We start from the raw sequence: 20,109 nt of genomic DNA, 5'->3' as shown, positions 1-20,109 counted from the left end.
AGTATGGATAATTTTCTCTTTCAAGTAACTTTCTATTTAATTAATGTCTATGAGATCAGTAATGATAATGGTAATTTTTGTCTTCTCTTTTTTTTTCTTGGCTAGAGATTAATTAATTTTATTCATCATTTCAAAGAATAAGCTTTTGGTTTTATTAATTTTCTCTTTTTTTCCTGTTTTTAAAATTTTCTGATTTCTGCTCTTATCTATTTCCTAGATATCTTTTGGTTATTTCTAATTTAATTCTGTCGTAAACAGACAACATATTTCATTCCTTTAAAATTTCTTCCAGGCTTGTTTTATGGCCCAGAATATGATCTATCTTGGTAAAGCTTCCTTGAAGACAATATACATGCTATTGTCAGTTGGAGTGTTCTATAAATAACAGATCAAACTGTTTTGTGCTATTGTTCATGTCTTTCAGTATTTTTTTATTGAATTTCTTTTTACTTGTTTATTAATTACTGAGAAATAGATATTTAAATCTCCAACTATAATTTTGGATTAGTCAGATTTTCTCTTCATTTATCATTTTTGCTTCACATATTTTAAAGCTCTTTAAATAGGTATATAAACCTTTAAGATTATTTTGTTCTTTTGATGAATTGATCTTTCTCATCATAAATGAACTTTATCTTGGGTAATTCTTTGCTCTGAAATCTACTTTGTATTATGTTAATATAGTTACTTCAACTTTCTTTTCATTAGTGTTTGCATGGTTTTTGTCTCTTTGTACCTAAAGTAGGTTTCTTGTAGACAGTATATAATTGGGTCTTATTTTTTAACTCAATCTGACAATTTCTGCCTTATAATTGAAATGTTTGGGCCAGTGCTTTCCCATAGAAGTATAATGTGAACCACATATGCAATTAAAATGTTTCTAGTATTTACATATAAAAAGTTATGAGATACCAGTGTGTTCTTGCTTCGGCGACACATGTACTAAAATTGGAAACAATAGAGAGAAGATTTTCATGGCCCCTGCACAAGGATGACATACAAATTTGTGAAGAGCTCCATATTAAAAAAAAAAAAGTAATCAGTGAAATAAATTTTCATGATATATTTGGTTTTTTCCAAATTTTTAAAATATTATCAGTGTAACATACTCAATATTAAAAACATTAATGATATATTTTACATTTTTTATTTTCTGTACTGAGTCTTTAAATCCTATGGATATTTTCACTTGTCAGACATCTGAGTTTGGACTGGCCGCATTTCAAGTGCTCGTTAATGGCATATGGCTACTGGCTACTGTATTAGACAGTACAGATTTAGAGCATTTGCGTTTAATGTGATGATTGATTGTTTTGTATGTATCTATCATCTTGCTATGTGTTTTCATTTTGTCCCATGTGATTTTTGTTCCTTTTTTCTCTTTTTTTGCTGGCTTCTTTTGCATAATTAAATTTTTTTGTGGGGGAGGTAGAATTCTGTTTTATTTTATTTATTGGCTTGTTAGCTATACTTTTAAAATTTTGTAGTAACTTATTTCAGTTTACCTTTAAACAATAGTGTACCATGTCGTGTATATTATAATTGTAATTAAAAAATTTTGGGGGGGTTCATGGTCTGGGAATCGAACCCAGGTCTTCCTCATGGAAAGTGAGCATTCCTTTTGTACCACCTGTGCACCCTCCATATCATATACTTTATAATAACCTTGTAAAACTTTACTTCCATTTACCTCTTTGTGCTGTTGTCATACATTTTACTTCTATATATTTTATAAACCCAGAATCTTTCTTAGTTTAAAGAAACAGTTAATCATCTTTTTAAAAGTTTTAAAAATAAATGTCTTATATTTACCCACATATTTACTACTGCTGCTCCTCATTTTTCTGTGTCAATCCAAATTCCTATCTGATATAATTTTCCTTCTTTTAACATTTCTTGAAGAGCTTTGCTAATGATGTCTTCTCTCAATGTTTATATGCCAGAAAAAGTTTTTATTTCTCCCTCATTTGTGAAAGATGTTTTCTTTGAATATAGAATTCAAGGCTGATAGGTTTTTTCTTTCAGTACTTTAAAGATATTGTTCCACTATCTTCTCTTGCTTTCATTGTTTCTGACAAAAAAAAATCTGTCATTCTTGTTGTTTTCTTCCTGTTCTTCTGCTTATGGTTCTCTGGAGTTAGATTTTTCATCCAATTAATAAATTTTATCTTTTTTTTTTAAATCATTTTTCCACTCACCTTCCCCATTTTTTTTTTTTTTTTTTTTTTTTTTTCTGCATGGGCAGGCACCAGGAACCAAACCCAGGTCTCCAGCGTGGCAGGTGAGAACTCTGCTACTGAGCCACCATCACAACACCCCCTTCCACCTTTTTTGAGGTCACCAATTACTGATATGCTAGGTTGCTTAAAATTGTCCTACAGCTAACTGATGTCTCTTAATTTTTTTCAGTATTTTTACTCTCTATATGTCATTTTGGATAGTTTCTATTGCTATGTTTACATTAATCTGTTTTCCTGCAGTTTCTGAGTAATTATTAATCCTATCTAATATATTTTGCATTCCAGATATTATATTATTATTTCTAGAAATTCAATTTTATGTATGTATCTTTTATATTCTCTTCATCACCCTTATGCTTTTCTCTCTTCTTGAATATATGGAATATATTTTAAATAGCTTTTTAAAATTTATTTTAATTAGAGGAGTTGTATGTTTACAAAAAAATCATACAGAAAATACAGTACCATATACATTCCTCTGCTCCTATTACACACATAGTTTTCCCTATTTTTAATATTTTGCATTAATGTGACACCTGTGTTACAATTGATGAACTAATGTTATTATAATTATATTATTAACTGTGTCTTTTTTATGTCAGGGTTCCCTGTTTGTGTTATATATAGTCCCATGTTTTTCCTAAAAATTTTTATTCTTGTGGCATATACACATCCTAAAATTTTTCTTTTAAATCACATCCAATTGTATAATTCAGTGGTGTTAATTACATTTACAATGTTGTGCTACCCTACCACCATCCATTACCAAAGCTTTCCCATCATCACAAACAGAAACTCTTAACCAGTTAACCATTAACACCCCATTCCCTAGCCCCACCCTACCCCCTGGTAACCTGTATTCTAGTCTTGTTTATTCTAGTTATTTCATAGCAGTGAGATCATACAGTATTTGTCCTTTGTTTCTGGCTTATTTCATTCAATATGATGTCTTCTAGGTTCATCCATGTTGTGTGTGTAAGAACTTCATTCTTTTTTATGGCTGACTGATTTTCCATTGTATGTAAATACTACATTTTGTTTATCCATTCATCTGTTGAGGGACACTTGGGTTGTTTCCATCTTTTTGCAATTGTGAATAATGCCACTATGAACAGTGGTGTGTAAATATTTGTTCAAGTCCTTGCTTTCAATTCTTTTGGGTATATACATAGGAGTGGAATTGCTAGGTCATATGGTAATTTTAAACGTAACTGTATGAGGAACCACAAACTGTTCTCCTCAGAGCCTGCACCATTTTACACCAACAATGGATAAAGTGTTCCTATTTCTCCACATCCTCTCCAACACTTGTTATTTTCCACTTATTGTTTTATTTTCCATTTTAGTGAGAGTAGAATGGCATCTTATTGTGGTTTTGATTTTCCTTTTCCTAATGGCTAATGAATGATGTTGAGCATCTTCATATGCTTTTTGGCCATTTGTTTATCCTCTTTGGAGAAATGTCTATTTAAGCATTTTTGCCCATTTTTAAATTGAGTTGCTTGTCTTTTTGTTGTCGAGGTGGTAGAATTTCTTTATATATATGTTCTTGATATTAAACATTTCTCAGATATGTGATTTTCAAATAGCTTCACCCGTTCAGTAAGTTGTCTTTGTATTTTCATGGTGAGGTCCTTTGATGCACACAAGTTTTTAATTTTGATGAAATCCCATTTATCTACTTTTTCATTGGTTGCTTGCATTTTTGGTATGAAGTTTAAGAAAACATTGCCTAACATGAAGTCTTGAAATGCTTCCCTGTGTTTTCTTTAAGGAGTTTTTAAATTTTGGTTCTTTAATTTAGGTCATTGATCTACTCTGAGTTGATTTTTGTTGTGAAGTAGGAGTCCACTTTCATTCTTTTGCATATGGATATCCAGTTTTTCCAGCATCATTCTTTCCCAAATGAGTAGTCTTGACACCCTTGTCAAAAGTGAATTGGCCATAGATGTTGAGGGCTTATTTCTGGACTCAGAATTTAATTACATTGACCTATATTTCTGTTCTTGTGCCAGTATCATACTGTATTGATTGCTGTAGCTTTGAGATAAGCTTTAAAATCAGGAAGTACATATCCTTGCTATTTCTTTTCCAGATGGTTTTAGATATTTGTGGCTCCTTACCTTATCATTTAAATATGATGATTGGCTTTCCATTTCTGCAAAGCTTCTATTGGAATTGCATTGAGCCCATAAATTGCTTTGGGTACATTTGATGTCTTAACAATATTTAGTCTTCCAATCCATAAATTTGGTATATCCTTCCATTTATTTTGGTCTCTGTTGATTTCTTTTAGCAATGATTTGTAGTTTTCTGCATTCAAAGTCCTTTACATTCTTGGTTAAATTTTTCTTATATACTTGATTTTTTAACTTTTTGTTGTAAATAGAATTGTTTTATTCATTTTCTCTTTGGAATGTTCAGTACTAGTGATAGAAACATTAATGATTTATACCTATTGATCTTGTACTCTGCCCCATTGCTGAATTTGTTTATTAGCTCTAGTAACTTTGTTGTGGAATTTTCAGGATTTCTATATGGAGGGTCATGTCATCTGCAAATAGGAAAGGTTTTACTTTCTTTCCAGTTTGGTTGCCTTTTTTTTTTCTTTTTCTTGACTAATTTCTCTGGTTAGAACTTCCAGTATAATTCTGGATTACAGTAGTGATAGTAAGCCTCATTATCTTGTTCTTGATCATAGAGGGAAAGGTTTCAGTCTTTCAGTTGTTGGTATGATGTTAGCTGTGGCTTTTCAAATGAGCCCTTTATCAGGTTGAAGAAGCTTCCTCCTATTCCTAGTTTCTTTAGTGTTTTTATCAAGAAGGGTGCTGGATTTTGTTAATTGCTTCTTCTATGTCAATTCAAATGATCATGTCTTTTTTTCACTTCATTCTATTAATGCGGTACATTGCATTAATTGATTGTCTTACATTGAACCACCCTTGCATTCCTTTGATAAATCCCTCTTAATTATGGTGTATAGTTCCTTTAATATGCTGCTGTTTTTGGTTTGTAATATTTTTGCATCTGTATTCATACTGGATATTGGTCTGTAATTTTCTTTTCTTGTAGTATTTTCTTTTTTGCTTTCATATTAGGGCGATGTTGGTCTCATAGAATGAGTTAGGAAGTTTTTCCTGGTCTTCACTTTTGGGATAGTTTCAGCAGGATTGGTTTTAATTCTTTTTGGAATGTTTGGTAAAATTCCTCATTGAAGCCATGTGGTTCTGGACATTTCTTTGTTTGGAAGGTTTAATTATTGATTCAGTGTCCTTACTTTTTATTGGTTTGTTGAAATCCATTTTTTTTCTTCAGTCGATAGAGGCAGTTTGTATGTCTCTAGGAATTTCCCCATTTTATCTAGGTTATCTGTTATTTTTTGTATAGAATTGTTCATAATATCCTTTTATAATCTTGTTTATTTATGTGGTATTGATAGTAATGCCTCCCCTTTCTTTTCTTATTTTTATTGTTTTCATCCTCTCTCTTTTTTTGGTCAGTATAACTAAAGATTTCTCAATTTTGTTGCTCCATTCCAAGAACTAACTTTTGATTTAATTGATTCTTTCATTTTTTTTCCTATTTTGTTTATCTCTGTTTTAATCTTTATTATCTCCTTCCTTCTACTCACTTTCAGTTTATTTGCTCTTCTTTTTCTAGTTCTACTAATTGTGAAGTTTGGTATTTGATTTGAGTATTTTCTTCATTTTTAATGTAAGTGTTTAGAGCTATAAATTGTCCTCTCATTACTGCTTTTGCTGTGTCCCATAAGTTTTGGTATGTTGTATTTTCATTTTGATTTTCCTCAGATATTTCTTGATTTCTGTTATGATTTCTTCTTTGATCCACTGGCTGTTTGAATCCATTGTTTACTTTCCATATATTTGTGGATTTTCTAGTTCTCCCTGTGTTATTGATTTCTGGCTTCATTCCATTGTAGTTAGAGGATATACAATGTATGATCTCAAAATTTTTAGTTCATTAAGACATGTTTTGTGGCTTAATATATGGTCTGTCCTTAAGGACAGTGCACTGGAAATAATCAACGTGCACTGGAAAGAATGTGTATTCTGCGGTTGTTGGTAACCTGTTCTATATATGTTAGGTCTGGTTGATTTATTGTATCATTCAAGTCCTCTGTTTTATTATTAATCTTTTGTCTACATTTTCTTATCCATTATTGAAAGTGGTATATTGAAGTCTCCTACTCTTAATGTAGAACTGTTTATTTTTTGTTTTAAACCTATCAATATTTGCCTCAGATATTTTGGGGCTATGCTGTTGGATACATATGTATTTATAATTGTTATGTCTTCTTGTTGAATTGACCCCTTTATTAGTATATAATGACCTTCTTTGTCCCCTTGAAACTGTTGTTGACTCAAAGTCTATTTTATCTGACATTACTATTGCTACTCCAGCTCTCTTTTGGTTAATATTTGCATGGAATATTTTCTTTATATTTTTACTTTCAACCTACTTGTGTCTTTGAATCTCTTGTAAGCAACCAGTAGTTAGGTCATACTTGTTTTTTTATCCATTCAGCCTATTTTAGTCTGCCAAAGTTGCCAGAATGCAACACACCAGAGATGGATTGGCTTTTAATAAAAGAAAATTTGTTTAGTTAAAAACCTATAGTTCTTCAGAGGAAAGGCAGCTGACTTTCATCTGAAGTTCTCTCTTATATGGGAAGGCACAAGACAATCTCTGGTAGCCTTCTCTCCAGGCTTCTGATTTCCAACATATTTCCCCAGGGTGATTTCTTTCTGCATCACCAAAGGCCTGGGCTGAGCTGTGAGTGCTGAGATGAGGTATGCTGAGCTGCTTGGGCTGTGCTGCTTTAACCTTTCTCATTTAAGCATCCAGCCAATTAAATCAAATATCATTCATTGCAGCAGGCACTTCCCCCTAGCTGGCTGCAGATGTAATCAGTGACAGATGAGCTTCACATGCCATTGGCTCATGTCCACAGAAACAGAACTAGGCAACCTCACTGGACAAGTTGATGCCTGAACCTAACTACCACACAGCTGATCTCTGCCCTTTGACTAGAGGGCTTAATACATTTACATTTAGAGTAAGTACTGATAATGAAGGACTTTCTTTTGCCATTTTGCTATTTGGTATTCGTAAGTTCTTATAACATTTTTTTTTGTCTTTCATTTCTTCTGTTAATGCCACTTTTATATATATTTTTTCTTTTGGTATTGTATAATTTTGAGTAATTTTTTTCCATATATATCTTTCATATTTGCTTTATGGTTAACAGGCTGCCAAAATTGAACCTACTAAATCTATATCAATTACATTGGACTTAATATCAGTTTACTACAATAGCATACACATACTCTGTTTCTATACCCTTCTTTTGTTATACTTCTTACAAACTATATCTTTAATATTTTTTGCCCCAAACCATATATTTATCATTACTTTTAATTAATTTGCATTTTAGAATGTGTATGAAGTAAAAAGTTAGTTACATACCCCAAAATACAATCCAGAACTAATGGCATTTATAATGACCCATATGGTTATTTTTATTGGAGGCTTTAATTCTTTATGATGTTTGGTTCACTGTCTAGTGCACTTTCCTTTCAGTGTGAAGAGCTCTCTGGAGTATTGCTTGTCTGCAGGTCAGCTTTTGTTTACCTATGAATGTATCAGTCTCTCCCTCATATATATATATATATATATATATTTGTTATTATTATTTTTTTTTCATGAGCAGGCTCCAGGAAACAAACCCAGGTCTCCAGCATGGCAGGTGAGAACTTTGTCACTGAGCCACTGTTGTCTGCCCTCTCCTTCATATTTGAAATACAGTCTTGTTGAATGTAAAATTCTTGGTTAGAAATCATTTTCTTCCAGCACTTTAAATATTTGTCCCATAGCCTTCTTGCCTCCTGTGGTTTCTGGTGAGCAATTGGCACTTAATTTTATTGGGACACTTTTGTACATAACATGTTGCTTTTCTCTTTCAGCTTTTAGAACATTCACCATGTCCTTCACATTTGACAATTTAACTGCTATGTATTTGGATGTGGTTCTCTTTGAGTTTATTCTGTTTGGTGGTTTTTTGTTTTTTTTTTTTATTTTTATTTAAAACTCTTTTTTTTTTTTTTTTTTTTTGCATGGGTAGGCACTGGGAAACGAACCCAGGTCTCCAGCATGGTAGGTGAGAACTCTGCCTGCTGAGTCACTGTGGCCCTGTTTGGTGTTTTTTATGCTTCTTGAATGGGCCTATTTATGTCTTTTGTTAAATTTGGGAAGTTTTCCACCATTATTCCTTTGCATATTCCTTCTGCCTGTTTCTTTCTTTCTTCTCCTTATGGGACTTCCATAGTGTTTATACTGGTAAACTTGATTGTGTTCCATGGGTGTCACAGGCTCTGTTCACTGTTTTTTTTCTAATCTTCAGTCTGAATCATTTAAAGTTTCTTGTCTTTGAGTTCACTTATTCTTTCTTATGCTAGCTTCAGTCTGCTGTTGAAACTCTCTGGGGAATTTTTCATTTCAAATATTTTGGTCTTCAATTCCAATATTTCTGTTTGTTTCCTTTTTATTGAGGAAAATTTAAACTTTCTTTCTATTGATATTCTCATGTTTATCATGCATAATTTTCCTAATATTCTTTAGTTCTTTCTCTTTGTTTCCTTTATCTCCTTGAGCATATTGAAGAGCATTTTTTTGCAGTCTTTTTTTGATGTGTCCAAAGTCTGTTATTCCTCATTGATGCTTTCTGGATTTTTATCTTGTTCTCTTGGATGGGCCACCATTTCCTGTTTCCTTGTTTGCCTTTTACCTTTGGTTGCCCTTTGTGTACTTTAATATTTTTAAATGTTGACTCTTCAATTTAGTCCCTGAGTTGTCTGTGCCTTAAGTTTATATCTAACTAGTGTCATGACAGAGTTTTTTGAGTGTCAGGAGCTAACACAAATAAATCAACTGTATTAGTTAGGGTTCTCAAGAGAAACAGAATCAACAGGGATTACTCACAAATATAAAAATTTATAAAAGTGTCTCACATAACTGTGGGAATGCGGAATCCAAAATCTGCAGGGCAGGCTGTGAAGCCGATGATTCTGATGGAGGATCTGGATGAGCTCCATAGGAGAGGCTCACCAGCCGAAGCAGGAAGAGAGCCTGTCTCTTCTGAATCCTCCTTAAAAGACTTCCAGTGATTAAATTAAACATCACTCATTGCAGAAGACACTCCCCTTGGCTGATTACAAATGGAATCAGCTGTGGATGCAGCTGACATGATCATGATTTAATTCTATGAAATGTCTTTGTTGCAACAGGCAGGCCAGCACTTGCCCAACCAGAAAAACAGGTACCACCACTTGGCCAAGTTGACACATGAACCTGACCATGACATGAACCAATGCAAAAAACACCTTTTACTATCTTTGCAAATTGGTTCTGCATTGAGGTGCTCTGTTTCAGATTTTTGCCCTCCTATCAAGAAGATCAGCCCAAGGCACATGTTAACTGCAGGATCTTCTCAGTCTTTTTTGACCCTATCTCTCATCCTGGACTTTTGCTGACTCAGTGACCTTAGGAATTCCTTTGTGTGCTAATTTGAATCTGTTGTGTTACCCAAAAAAGCCATGTTCTTTAATTCTGATTCAATATTGTTGCATGAGATCTTTTTGATTAAGTTGTTGCCATGGAAATGTGACCCACCCAATTGAGAGTGAGATCTTTTGATTAGCTGGTTTCCATGGAGATGTATCTCCACCCATTCAAGGTGGGTTGCTTACTGGAATCCTTTAAGAGGGAACCATTTTGGAAAAAGCTTCAGAGCTGACTCAGATAGAGGTATTTAGAGATGCAGAAAGAAAATTGCCCCAGGGAAGCTGTTTGAAATGAGAAGCCTGGAGAGAAAGCTAGCAGAAGTCACCATGTGTCTTCCCAGCTGACAGAGAAACCCTGAATAGTCATTGACCCTTTCTTGAGTCAAGGTGTTTTATCTGGATGCCCTAGTTTGAACATTCTTATGGCCTTAGAACTGTAAACTTGTAACTTAGTAAATTCCCTTTATAAAAGTCAACCCATTTCTGGTGTATTGCATTTCTGGCAGCATTAACAAATTAAAATACTCTGCTTATAGGAATTCAAATGCGTCTTCTATTCCCTGTGAAATAAACTTTTTCTGCCTCTTGGGTGTTTTATTGTATGACTTAAAGAATCCTTTGCCCTAGTATACTTGGACTCAGTTGTTTCTTATGCTGCTTTGACTATCTATAAGCTGATTTTGCCTCCAGAGCAAGTCCTCAGAGTTTGATCCAGAGATGATTTCCTGATTCGGTCTTTCAGACTGTCAGCCAATAGATTGGCATGGATGTACAGGCACTCCAGTATGTGGATAGGGTTTATTTACTTTTCTCCCTCTGGAACAGGGCCAGGGACCCATATGGGAGCATAGGATGACTCCACTCCATGGTTGGGAGTGGTGGAGGAGGGGCTAGGAAGGGCACCAGTTCCTAATGTTTTGAAAGTTGCATTTTATTTATTAGGCACTGACCCAGTCACTAAAATGCTTTAATGTTTTTTTCTGGATTTTTGGGGAAGGTGGCTTTATCATTTTTTTTCTAGTTGTTCAAAGACTCTGTGGAGGATGGCAACCTTCATTATGCCACTGTCTTATTTAACTGCAATATTAAATTGCTTTTAAAAATATACTAGTTTATGACTTGTACCATCTCTGCCATTTCTGCATCTGTTGATATTTCTTATTTTTCGCTGGTTCATCTGTCATGTTTTCCTGCTCCTTCCTATGCTTGGTAATTTCTAATAGGTTGCTAAACAGTTTGAATTTTATAATATGCTCAATTTTTTGGTATTCCTTTACATATTTTTGGTCTTTTTTTTGGAATGAAAGTTTAATTTTTTTCAAAGCTTTCTTTTAGTCTTTTAAGATGATCAAAAATAGTCTTTAGTCTGTGGCTAATTTAGCTTCTCTACTGAGACAGTACCTTTCTGAGGCAATACCCTTGTAGCTGATGCTGAATTTTTATGAGGTCTTCTTAGTCTGATTGGCCAGAATACAAACTATTCCTGGCCCTTTATGAACTGTCATGATTATTCCTCTTGTTCTGTTTTGGTAATTCTTTTCCTTGCTTCTGTAGTTTTCTCACATACATGTATGGGCAATTAATTATACAAAGATGTGAGGGGACTGTTTTTACTGGACAAAGGCAGTGGATTCTTTTGTCTGATGTGCTCAAATGACCAATTCCTGAGACACTGGAGTTTCAAAGAGATAAAAGTTTATTACTTTTAGGCACATAGCAGGAGAGCAGATGGCCTATTGGCCCAAAATCTGTCTTCCTGCAATACAGTAATTCTGATAGTTTTATTAGCGATAAAGTGCCCCCAGGTGATGTAATTAGAGGTGATATAGTTATTGCACATGCACAGATCGATTACATGTTTAGTCACAGAATGTATGTAAGAAAATGGTGGCCTTAATGTGATCATGGGAATGATTTTTAGGATTATAATGAGGTATAGGTGAATGGTAGGTTAAAATCTAACCCCCTTATTTTACAAATGAGAGCTAGAATAAGCGATTCATTGGCCTCTGGCTAACAAAACCCTATGCAAATCAGTCAAAGTGTAGATGTCTGGAATTAAAGGCCCTGAGTGAGTTGGGGAAGATCACTAAAGGGAAGAACTAAAGAGGCATCTTTCAAAGTTATCCTTAAAGCTAGTGCTTTTATAAGCATTAATAGGTATCCAGTTACTGACTACATGGGTGGGACTTCTGTGACTTGATTTAGAAATATTACCAATCTAGGATTGGAAGTAGTTGATCCTAAGTACATTTGTTAAGTTTGCAGGGTAGGGCACCTGATAGGGCTCATCATCAAAGCAGGGAGTCTTGTCCCATAGTATGACCAGAATTCACTGCACATCTCCTATATGTCTCGCTCTGTCAGGAGCTGTAGAAGTAGGCTGTGACTTACTCTTTAAGCAGCTTAAAAATAGTTGGAGAAACATAACTAAATTCCAGCATATTGTAAGTAATGATGTAAAAAAATATTGTCTATGCTAAGTGTTATGAAAGTTCAGGTATGTTAAAGTGAACAAGATCTGAAGAATAACAAAGCTTTGGGACAAAAATGGAACTGAAGGTGGTCCCTAAAGGATGGGTAATTTTGGAAAGCCGAAAAAGACCAAAGTAAAGAGAATAAAATGTTCATCTTTATTAGGAGCATTTCATCTAATGAGATTGTAGTGTTCTGAGACTGGATCAATTTCAGGGTATTTGTGAGCCCCAAATTGTTTCTTTTGCCATATCATAAAGGATGACAACAATTAATATTTTAGTAATGGTTATAACTCATAGTTATTTTAAGATAGTTACAATATGAATTAGAGTTATGAGTTCTTTAGACCCTTTCTAAGTCTATTAAACAAAATCCCAGATTTCTAATTTGTAACCCAAATAAAATTTACTTAAGTTCCTCCTTATCTCTCATCCCCTCAACTTCTCTGTTCTCTGCCTCACATTATGGCATCACTGTCTGCTTTGTCTCTTAAGTAAACACTTTGAATCACTTTTGACTGTTTCCTGAGTTGTCTTCCATATTCATTTTGTCACCAGATATAGCTGTTCTTAACCTCAGGAATCCTTACTCCTGCCACTGTTGTGCTGCTGGCCCTCTTTTCCTTTTTCCTGGACAGCTTTATGGGTCTCTTTGTCCCCAGCTTCACCCAATATATTCTTTCAATTTTTTTGAGTGTGTATTTCTTTTTGGCTCTCATCTCCCCCCATATATTCTTTATACTGCTGTGTTAGTTAGATTCAGTTGTCAGCTTGGCCAGGTGAGCATACCTAGTCTTGTTGCTGCAGACATAAGCCAATGGTACGTGAACCTCATCTGTTGCCAGTTACATCTGCAGTCAGCTAGGAGGCGTGTTGCTGCAATGAGTGACGTTTGACTTAATTGGCTGGTGCTTAAATGAGAGAGCGCAATGTAGCACAGCCTAAGCAGCTCGGCATTCCTCATCTCAGCACTCCGGGCTCAGCCCAGGCCTTTGGAGATGCAGAAAGAAGTCACCCCGGGGAAAGTTGTTGGAACCCAGGGGCCTGGAGAGAAGACCAGCAGAGACCATCTTGTGCCTTCCACATAAGAAAGAACCTCAGTGGAAAGTTAGCTGCCTTTCCTCTGAAGAACCAACAAAAATAAATCCCCTTTTATTAAAAGCCAATCCATCTCTGGTGTGTTGCATTCCGGCAGCTAGCAAACTAGAACAACTGCTATCAGATTAGTCTTCTATTGAATAGCCTTTAGTAGGTCACTTCTCTGATCCAGAGCCTCTGACATCTCTTCAGAGCCTGAAGGATAAAACTCAAATCACAAAGTTATTTATAAATTTGTTGCTAGTCTGTTTCTCCAGCTATCTTCCTACCGTACTATACTCTAGTTTTAGTATTCTACATATGATAGCAAGTCAAAAAAGGAGTATTCAAAACTGGGGAGCAGAATTAGCTAAAGCATGAAAGTATATAATATATTTGGGTTCTTCATCAGATAGACTTATCCTTTAAGGCCTTGCTTAGATGTTAATTGCTCCTTTTATTCCCCATTTCCTGACCTCATTCTCTTTCTGTGTTATACGAATTACAAGTACTTACTACATTGTGTCAGAATTATCTCTGTTCTTGTTTGTTTCCATATTGTGATTGTGAGCTCCATGAGGACAGGAACCAACATTTCTTCAAAATTGCATTCCTAATGCCCCATATAGTGTGTTGAGCATATCGTGGGAAGTGAAATATTTTTTTATTTTATTTTATTATTTTTTTATTTTTTACATGGGCAGGCACCGGGAATCGAACCTGGGTCCTCTGGCATGGCAGGCAAGGATGCCTGCCCGGAGGTAAATTATTTGAATTGATCACCAACATACATGACTAATGCCCTCTCTTGAAAGCCTGGTCCTTTCCAGGACTCTTAACACTGTAGGTCCCTTGAGGCTGCCACTAGGAGGCTCCAAAGCCATCTGCATGAAGAAATTTGGTTTACCTCCAAGTTAGGCTAGGAACCGATGATGTTTGTCAAATTCTTATCAAAAGTTCTGATGTCCAGACCTTTGTTTTAATTTTTTTGGAATTCTATTTTGTTTTCTTGTTGACTTTGACATTTGGCACCACTTAGCAGCTTTGGGTTACATATTTATTGCCTTTTGGAGAACTTATAATACACCTAAATGATGCTAAGCCAGGTATATAAACATTCTACTCTTGGCCAGTGTACCCATATCAGGGGAAGAAGTCAACTCCCAAAAAGGTTAAGTTAGTGTTTCCAGGCACAGAATAAAGGCAAGGACTATGGAACCCATTTAATTCAGTGTCTCACTATTTCTTCCTTTCTTCCTCAAAAAGCATTTATGAAGCGTGATTGTTGGTCCCTTTCCTTGCTTTTCATTCATTTACCTTCCAAATGATTTGCATAAACAAGACTCTAATAGAAATTACCATCTAGGATTATTTTTTCCCTGCAACCATATATGTCAAGCCAGTGGCTCTTATCAGCATTTATGACTACTGCTTTGATGTGGTCAGTTCTAAGCCATTTCTTAGAAGCTCATCTCTTTAGGGGCTTCTTGATATTGGGAACCGCTGTAGCTTCTGAGTGACTTTTGCTGTGAGAAAGATGAGAGAAGCCCTATGGTGCAGAGCTATAATGATCTCTTTATGCACTGCTGTCTTCTCTTCCCTCTTGTAAATTCTGTCTGCCCTTCATGGCTGAGTTCATATTCTGTGAAGGTTTTTCTGACTTCTCCATGCTGTAACAGTCTTTCATCTGAATTCAGACTCACTAAGTTTTAGAGTTGGAGGAACTTTAGTGCACATAGTCCAGTCTTATACTCAATGAGTGAATTCCAAGTCTGGGTTAAAATGACCCCAAAGACATTAAGTGAACCAGCACATCTTTGTTTTTGGCCTTGACTGATAATGTCTGCTCTTGTCTGAATCAGTCCTCTTCTAAGAACTAATGCTTTGCTTGGAGTTGTATGTATCATTGCTGACAGCTATTCATGATTATGCCTTCCTTCCATTGAGGCAGTTTATTTAGTACTTTGTTGAAGAAACAATCAGCCCAGACAAAATGTCTTTGTGGATGGAGTCTTAGCAATTGCAGATGAAAGAAATGAAGTAGGTGTGACATTCTGATACTTTATATAGATTGGTATTGTATCGTATTCTGCAAGAACTCTCACTTGAAAATAGACTTCGAGTTGATTGGATATAAGTTCTGGTAGATAGATAAAAAATTAGGGTCAATTGTGTGAGGAAAGCTTTAGAAATAACTAGCAGATAAATGACTTATGATCAGTTGTGGGAAAGCTCTGGTCTTGGGTTCAGTCTGTAGTCCAAGTGTATGGCATGTTTTCATGAACATTCTTGAGGTGGAACACTGGTGTCTTCATCTGGAAATGATGCAAACTGGAGAAATACTATAGGTCACAGAGAAGGGAGCTGTAGCAGAGACTCGACATCTGCCAGGTATCCATATATGTATTTGCTTACATTTAGTAGAAGTAGATAAAAATACTTGCTGAGACAGATTCTGCCAGCATGTCATTTATTCTGCTGTGTTGTAGTGGAAAGAGCACCAGCAATTAAGAAACCTGAGTTCTAGTTTTTGTACAAAATGTACAAAACAAAACATTTGTACAAAATGCCTGGGTAACCTTAGGCAAAGCACTTCATCCCTGTCCTCAGTTTCTTATCTGTGAAATTTTAGGGGGGTTTGTCTATCTACACATCCCTCAGAAAAGTATAACCTGCAGATCAAATCCCACCCTTGCCTGCTTTTTTAAAGTTTTATTGGAACACAGCCATGTCCATTCATTTATGTGTTGTCTGTGGCTGATTATGTCCTAGAGTTCAGTGGCAGCAGCAGAAACAGTATAGCCTGCAAAATCTAAAATATTTACTGTCTGGCTTTTCATAGAAAAAGTCTGCCAATTTCTGCTCTAGAGGACATTTAGGAAAAATTGACTGTTTTTCACTCACTGAGGCTAGGGATGATATAGTATTTGGTGGGTAGGAGTGAAGAATGTCAAATAGCCTGGAGAGCAGGACATAATGAAAAATTGCCTTTCCAGAAATTCCACTATATCCCTCTTAAGGAGTCTTTCCATCTTTTTGGTTCCAAGGAGAGCCACTTTTGAAAGCTGCATCATCTCTTTTAGGCCACTAAAGCAACAGTTTTCCATGTTGTATGGATTAGGAAATTGTTTTAACCACTTGCCTTAGCCTGAAAAGGTCATTTACCAAGAACCTAAATAAATTATTTTATTGAAACAAAATGAAGAATTTCCTTTAAAATCAGAAAGAAGCCACAGTTGCCTACACGTCACCTTTATACTCAAGTTCTAGTCAGCACAATAATATCAAGAACTATGAAGGGTCTGAGATTTTACCCAACTTTTAAGCTAACAATTTAGAGCCTGCCAAAGTTTAATGGAAGAAGGCAGAAGATATGAGACTCCTCTGCCAAAGACAAAGGACTTCATTACCCACAGCAATAGCAGTAGTCAGAGTGTCAGTAATTCTTTTGGCTCTGATTTCTTGAATTTTAATTTCCATAGGGTGACAGGAAAAGGATTTAGGTAATACCTTCACATGCAATGGGTTGTATTACAAGAGAGGAACCCTGATCTGAGGGAACTTGAATTTTTTTTTAATTGTTAATAAACATACCTGCCCTTTATTCTAAAGGTAAATATGCTTATTATGTTGGACAATAAGTATGCCCGCCCTTTGCTCTGGAGAGAGATACTATCTCTGTCTTTCAATGCTGTTCACTATATAAACATCTTTGAAAAGATAATCTTGAGTAAAGGCAGTCAGTGTCTCTGATTGTAAGGCATGTTGAAATGCAGGAGTCTTTTGTCTCCCAACAAACAGGGAAAGCAAAAGAAATAAAATACATAAGAATTTGAAAGGAAGAAACAAACCTTTCATCATTTGCTGATGATATGATCACTTACATAGTGAATTCAAGAACATTTAGACACAATGATCAGAAATAATAGGAGAGTTTTCCATGATTGCTGGATTCAAACTTTATATTCCAAACTAGCTGCATTTTATGAACTAGGAACAAAAACTTAGAGCATTTTATAAAAATGATATTATTTATAAAAACAACAAAAGCCAAAGTAATTATGAATAAATCTAAAATATTATGTACCAAATTTTAAATGAGAAAATTGTAAAACTTTATTGAAAAACATAGAAGAAGTCCTACATGGAGCTGTATCAAGTCATGGTTGGGAAGAATTCATATATTTAAATTGTCTCCAAATTAGTTTATAAATGCATTGAAGTTCAAACTCTTACAAACTCTGTATATGTATGTGTGTGTGTGTGTGTAACTTTACAGATTGATCATCTTAATAGCTGCAAGAGAGCATAGATAAAATTAAACATCCATTCATGATAAAAATTCTCAGAAAACTAAGAAAAAAAAGAAACTTCTTTAATTTGATTAAAAAGTCTTACAGAAACATCATTCTTGATGAAAGAGTAGAAACTATCCACTTAAGATTGGGAAGAAGGCAAGGATGTCCACTCTTTCCCTTACTATTCAACATTGTACTTGAAGTCCTAGCAATGAAATAAAATAACAAAAAAAGAGCAATAAGAAAAAATAAACAAAAGTCATATGAGTTGGAAAGGTAGATATTATCTCTATTTGTAGATGGCATGATAATCTATAGAAAATCCCAAAGAATCTATAAAATAATATACTTTTAGAACTATATGGGTTCATCAAGGCTGTAGGATGAAGTGTCAATATACAAAAGTGAGTCATTTTTCTATATGTGTACTTACAAGGAATATTGGAATTTTAAAATTTTATTTTATTTTATTTTATATTTTCATGGGCAGGCACCAGGAATTGAACCCAGGTCTCCAGCATGGCAGTCAAGAATTCTGCCTGCTGAGCCACTGTGGCCTGCCCAGAATACTGGAGTTTGAAATAAAAACACCATTCATAGCAGCACCAAAAAATGAAATACTTGGTAAAAATCTAACAAAATGTGTATAGAATACTTATGTTGAGAAATAACTATTGAAACAGTGGTGAAAGAAATCAAACACATGCAGGGAGGGAGGGAGGGAGGGAGGGAGAGAGGGAGAGAGCGGGGGGGGAGAGAGAGAGAGAGAGAGAGAGAGAGAGAGAGAGAGAGAAATGTTTATAGATTAGAAGATTAAAATGTTTAAACATCAGTTCTCCCTAATGTGATCTCTAGATTCAACTCAATCTAAATAAAATTTGCAAGTAGTGGATGGTGGCGTAGAGAGGTTTATAAATCAGTTTGTCCTCTGGGACAGCTAGTAAATAGCCAGGAACTATCTAGAACAACTCCTTGGTAGACTCCTGTGACCAGATGCACAACAAACCCCAGTCTGAAATAGATGAAAGGCCCAAAATCACAGTGCAGAATTGTAAATCTCCTAAGCTATGGAGGCTGGTGCCCCTCCCACACCAGCAAGTTTGGCTGTTTTGAAGTTACTTCCCCATAGGAAAAAGAAGCAGTCTTTGCTATGAGCAAGAGAAATTAGCTCAACCAAACTTCAATTACAGAATTAATTAACAAATTCAGACTGCTGAATACAAGCTCCAAGCACAGATAAACCTGGAACAAGTAAGAAAGGAATCTGGAGGTTTCTCCCTGGCAGAGAGGAGGCAGGGCTGACAAATACACACATACACATACACACACAACAAGCAAACATACAAAAAACAAAAAACAGTGGCTTTTGGAGTTAGCTGAGCTCAGAATACTGGAACAGGGTTGTGCCTCAAGAAAAGCGGCACATAGAGCTGGGTACCAACTCTTACTCTTGATTGGCAAACCCAGGAGGTTAGGGTCTGGCTCTGAAAAGATTTTTTTTTTAACATTTTCCCTGCCCATTAAATAAAGCTGTAGGCATTCTCAGGTTTCAGCACTGCCCCAGCCTAACATGGAGTTAAGATATGTCTGAGAGACAGAGTAACTAGTCTGGTGAAGGAGATAATTACCTACAGGGCACATCTTCCCCAAGAAAAGATTATGGGGCAGGGCCCACCACAAGTGGCAGCTTTTATTTAGAGAATTCAGACTGCAGGGGCTAGAAAACAGAAACAGTTTAGGCTTGCCTTCTGCCTCAGCCTCTGTCTCAGTCATTCCTGGCAGGGACAGGGACTGCTGAGAATTAAAGGCACTGCACCACCTTACACCAGTGGGGACCTGTGGGCTTACAAGTGCCACCTGTTGGCAAGGATAGGAACACACAGAGTCAAGAGGCCTCACAGGAAAGACTGGCAGCCTGTGGCGTCTCTTTATCAGGGAAACTTGATACTGATTACATCCTCATCCTGAGTCCTGGGCCTGTCTTGTCTGGGAAAATTTGATTGGGATTGATCCTATCTGGCAAGGCAAGAACTAGATAAACAAGAACTGAAAAATTTCAAGCAGTTACACAGAAGCTATGCTTGAGGTCTAGAATAAATTGAACTAAATGTCAAAGAACAGATAGAGACAAAGCCAAACAAGAAGAAAACCCTAGGTAAAAGAGAGAAAACTAATTCCAGAATAAACTAATCAAGGAAATCAGATGCCTACACACCAGCAAAAAATCATGACTCATACTAGGATGAATGAAGATATGGCCCAGTCAAAGGAACAAACTAACACTTCAAGTGAGATACAGGAGTTGAAATACCTAATTAAAGATGTTTAGACAAATCTTCTAAATCAAATAAAACTTAAATCAATGAGTTGAAGGAAGGTATGGTAGAAGAGATGGATATAAAGAAGATATTGGGCAATGATATAGAAGAACTCAAAA

General features: G+C 35.5%; 1 protein-coding gene and 1 non-coding gene across 2 annotated transcripts in view; both read left to right on the top strand.

Moving 5' to 3' along the window:
* HPSE2 (heparanase 2 (inactive)) overlaps nucleotides 1-20,109 on the top strand; it is a 771,963-nt gene that overhangs the window by 52,198 nt on the left and 699,656 nt on the right. The window lies entirely within an intron of this gene.
* On the top strand, nucleotides 917-1,026 carry LOC143654653 (U6 spliceosomal RNA). The gene has a single exon (XR_013161858.1). It is a non-coding gene; the product is annotated as a U6 spliceosomal RNA (small nuclear RNA).

The sequence above is a fragment of the Tamandua tetradactyla genome, chromosome 13 (genome assembly GCF_023851605.1).
Source record: "Tamandua tetradactyla isolate mTamTet1 chromosome 13, mTamTet1.pri, whole genome shotgun sequence".
In the NCBI taxonomy this organism is placed as follows: Eukaryota; Metazoa; Chordata; class Mammalia; order Pilosa; family Myrmecophagidae; genus Tamandua; species Tamandua tetradactyla.
The sequence above is the reverse complement of the archived record's forward strand: the minus strand, read 5'-3'. Positions and strand labels throughout refer to the sequence as shown.